Below are 5227 nucleotides of genomic sequence, written 5' to 3'. Positions count from 1 at the left end.
CAAACTAAACCCGGAATAATACTGTCTCTCTCTATTTTCATAAAAACAAAAGGGAAGAGCTAGATACGAATTCGAGGAAGGGCTCGTCTCTATTGTTTTACGAAAAAACCGGTTGGTCAGGTAACTACCTGAAGTGAAACGACAATTACCGAGCGTGATTTGTTTAAAAAATAGTATTAATAAATATTATCTTGCTTAACTATAATAGTTAAGAAAATATATTTTTTATTAATACTATTTTTTTCTTAACGCATTGTATAACTTTTCTTTACAACAGTACCAAAACTGAAGGGTACCATAGCGGGACTTTTTGATAGGTATTTTAAGAGGGTGCCATACCGGGACCATACCATAGCGGGACTAACCGAATATTAGAGAGTCGACTCACGTTTTCTATTGTTTTATACACGAGAGCCACTTTCTAAACAAAAGAGAAAATGACCTATCTGTGAATATTTTTGTAGAGCATCTTCCTCAAAAACCAATCAACTTAAAAACTTTATTCTTGGAATACTTTTTAGTTAGTGACTGCAAAAGTACATAAGTAGTAATAGTACCTATTCTCAAAATGTGTCAAGTCCTGTTAGGGTTGGTAATAGAACTACTAAAGTAGTAAGTACTCAGCACTTTTTCTAGCGAGTCAACATTTAACTTAGTTACAAACTCAGCCACAGAACAACCAAGCAATCGTACGAACTTGGAATACGTTCAGAAGAAAACAATAGAAAACTTCAGACGCCGACAGTGATTAAACAAATGTTAGTGTAAGAAGTAATTTAAACAAAATCTAGTGCTGGTATTCAACGAGAGTCCGTGAGACGATCAAACGTGGTTGATTCAAACCGTAAATTTTGTTTGCCTTTAAATTGTTAAGTCATCTTTTTTTATGTAATTTTTTATTTTTATGGACTATAAAGCTCAGTATGGTATTAAAGACATTCAAAAAATTCCAAAAACACATATGGTTTGTTCTCAAATTTCATTAGAAAAACTTTTAAACTATCTACAACAACATACATTCTTTTAGTCAACATCATATAGCCAAAGCTTTTAATCAGAAACTTAAGGAAAATATGATTAAACGTGTCTGAATCAAGCCAAAAACATACATATTTAACACGATCTTACATAAAACATGTTTGATCGTCAGTCCAGTCAGTCTTTAAAACCGCATCAAGTCGATGGTTCCAAATCATTAGTTCGGGATTGCTATCGCCTCTACATTTCCCATTATCTGGTACGTCGCGAACATCTCTCGCGTTGACTTTACCAAGTACTGTGGTGCTAATTAGTTTGTAAACTTGTTTGTTACATTCCGTGAGGCTATGATTTGCGTTACATTTACTTAATGCTTATTGCGTGTGTGTACGACAGGTATTGACTGTTAAAGGTTCAATTACAATGGTTTAAATTGGAACGTAATCTTTAACCATAGGAAGTGTAGTAACATTTTGTAGTAACGTTGAGCCGAAAATGAAAATAATAGTGTTTTTTTTTTGTACTGAAGTTGAAAGAATTAACAATGTACCTTATAACAAGCTAAAACAAGAATAAACTTAAACCAAATATTTCGCATAAGTAGCAGGGTATAGATCACTGAGCCCATGACTACTGTAGGCCATGAACCGATTCCGGGAGACGTCATAAAAATAGTAGACCTGGTGCTTACCGACCTATGTTTTTTTGGTTAAAAAGTTTTTTTTTAATCTGACGTCCAAAATGTGGTCAATATACGGAGAAAGGATCACTCCTTATCACGGTTTACCCCTATCTACCCTTATCACTAAAGTCCCGCAATAATTTAGGGTTTGGGAACACGCATCCCACGCCATGGAAATCAAAATTTAGGGCAATAACTATCGCACAGATCGTTCGGATGACGGGCGTTAGTGGGGAACATACGGGACGTGTTTGGCGGTTTACACCTCAATTGGTGTATACGATATTCGACCTTATTTCTTCAGAATATAGTGGTTGAGATCATTGTTACTGAAACCAGTAGGTAAAAGGTATTCAAGGTAGGTAAAGGTAAATAATATTATTTTTGTTTTAAAATGATAATCTGTTATACTTAAAATGTGTCAATTTAACGATATCTGTGCAAGTACGAATGAATTATTTCTATTTGCTTATTCAAACTTGATTTGCTATACGTATAAGCAAAAAACTTATATGACGTCATCAAGACCCTTATTACCGTAGCGTTGTGTAATTCAAGCAGTGCAGTTTCTTTTTTGTAAAAATATCACGCGAGCTGGTGTTCCGTTACCCGAATCAAGGAAACTCATTTATTCATTAAATTGTTTCAAACTACGTACGAAACAATTTTATACACAATCACGATAAAATATTTGCACTTCAACGTGAATGCACGAACGAGCATGCACGATCCAAACTTGATATCAAAATATAGAGTTTCCCGTATTCCGTGTGTCGCACATCGCTACAAACTTCCAAGTTTATTTAGGTGCCTAAAACTTTGTTCTGTTTAACTACATACGCGCGATACGGAATAGCAATCGAATCTAACTAGCTTGTACCTTCCTGTCGCGTCGTATTTTGTTGGTAATCTCGAGAGGCACAAATAGGGCTTGAGTTTTTAAGAAAAAAAAAACATGGTGTTGTTTAAAAAAAAATATGGATATTTGTGAAACGGTTATTCTGAAAATGGCTGACGTAAGTTTACATGAGACAATCTGCATACAATTATTTAAAATAACAGACTAGATATGGCCATAATCTTTAACCCTAGAAAGATAATCATATTGTGACGTACGTTAAAGATAATCATGCGTAAAATTGACGCATGTGTTTTATCGGTCTGTATATCGAGGTTTATTTATTAATTTGAATAGATATTAAGTTTTATTATATTTACACTTACATACTAATAATAAATTCAACAAACTATTTATTTATGTTTATTTATTTATTAAAAAAAAACAAAAACTCAAAATTTCTTCTATAAAGTAACAAAACTTTTAAACATTCTCTCTTTTACAAAAATAAACTTATTTTGTACTTTAAAAACAGTCATGTTGTATTATAAAATAAGTAATTAGCTTAACTTATACATAATAGAAACAAATTATACTTATTAGTCAGTCAGAAACAACTTTGGCACATATCAATATTATGCTCTCGACAAATAACTTTTTTGCATTTTTTGCACGATGCATTTGCCTTTCGCCTTATTTTAGAGGGGCAGTAAGTACAGTAAGTACGTTTTTTCGTTACTGGCTCTTCAGTACTGTCATCTGATGTACCAGGCACTTCATTTGGCAAAATATTAGAGATATTATCGCGCAAATATCTCTTCAAAGTAGGAGCTTCTAAACGCTTACGCATAAACGATGACGTCAGGCTCATGTAAAGGTTTCTCATAAATTTTTTGCGACTTTGAACCTTTTCTCCCTTGCTACTGACATTATGGCTGTATATAATAAAAGAATTTATGCAGGCAATGTTTATCATTCCGTACAATAATGCCATAGGCCACCTATTCGTCTTCCTACTGCAGGTCATCACAGAACACATTTGGTCTAGCGTGTCCACTCCGCCTTTAGTTTGATTATAATACATAACCATTTGCGGTTTACCGGTACTTTCGTTGATAGAAGCATCCTCATCACAAGATGATAATAAGTATACCATCTTAGCTGGCTTCGGTTTATATGAGACGAGAGTAAGGGGTCCGTCAAAACAAAACATCGATGTTCCCACTGGCCTGGAGCGACTGTTTTTCAGTACTTCCGGTATCTCGCGTTTGTTTGATCGCACGGTTCCCACAATGGTTAACTTATACGGTTCTTGTAGTAAGTTTTTTGCCAAAGGGATTGAGGTGAACCAATTGTCACACGTAATATTACGACAACTACCGTGCACAGGCTTTGATAACTCCTTCACGTAGTATTCACCGAGTGGTACTCCGTTGGTCTGTGTTCCTCTTCCCAAATAAGGCATTCCATTTATCATATACTTTGTACCACTGTCACACATCATGAGGATTTTTATTCCATACTTACTTGGCTTGTTTGGGATATACATCCTAAACGGACACCGTCCTCTAAAACCAAGTAACTGTTCATCTATGGTCAAATGAGCCCCTGGAGTGTAATTTTGTATGCACTGATGGATAAAGAGATCCCATATTTTTCTAACAGGAGTAAATACATCGTTTTCTCGAAGTGTGGGCCGTATACTTTTGTCATCCATTCTAAGACATCGTATCAAAAAATCAAAACGATCACGACTCATTACAGAGACGTACACCATTGACAAAGATCGATCAAAGAGGTCATCTGTGGACATGTGGTTATCTTTTCTCACTGCTGTCATTACCAGAATACCAAAGAAAGCATAGATTTCATCTTCATTCGTGTCACGAAATGTAGCACCTGTCATAGATTCCCGACGTTTCAATGATATCTCAGCATTTGTCCATTTTACAATTTCCGAAATTATCTCATCAGTAAAAAATAGTTTGAAGCATAAAAGTGGGTCATATATATTGCGGCACATACGCGTCGGACCTCTTTGAGATCTGACAATGTTCAGTGCAGAGACTCGGCTACGCCTCGTGGACTTTGAAGTTGACCAACAATGTTTATTCTTACCTCTAATAGTCCTCTGTGGCAAGGTCAAGATTTTGTTAGAAGCCAATGAAGAACCTGGTTGTTCAATAACATTTTGTTCGTCTAATATTTCACTACCGCTTGACGTTGGCTGCACTTCATGTACCTCATCTATAAACGCTTCTTCTGTATCGCTCTGGACGTCATCTTCACTTACGTGATCTGATATTTCACTGTCAGAATCCTCACCAACAAGCTCGTCATCGCTTTGCAGAAGAGCAGAGAGGATATGCTCATCGTCTAAAGAACTACCCATTTTATTATATATTAGTCACGATATCTATAACAAGAAAATATATATATAATAAGTTATCACGTAAGTAGAACATGAAAATAACAATATAATTATCGTATGAGTTAAATCTTAAAAGTCACGTAAAAGATAATCATGCGTCATTTTGACTCACGCGGTCGTTATAGTTCAAAATCAGTGACACTTACCGCATTGACAAGCACGCCTCACGGGAGCTCCAAGCGGCGACTGAGATGTCCTAAACGCACAGCGACGGATTCGCGCTATTTAGAAAGAGAGAGCAATATTTCAAGAATGCATGCGTCAATTTTACGCAGACTATCTTTCTAGGGTTAAATGA

The sequence above is a fragment of the Trichoplusia ni genome, chromosome 3, assembly GCF_003590095.1.
Source record: "Trichoplusia ni isolate ovarian cell line Hi5 chromosome 3, tn1, whole genome shotgun sequence".
In the NCBI taxonomy this organism is placed as follows: Eukaryota; Metazoa; Arthropoda; class Insecta; order Lepidoptera; family Noctuidae; genus Trichoplusia; species Trichoplusia ni.
This window is presented reverse-complemented; position numbering follows the sequence as displayed.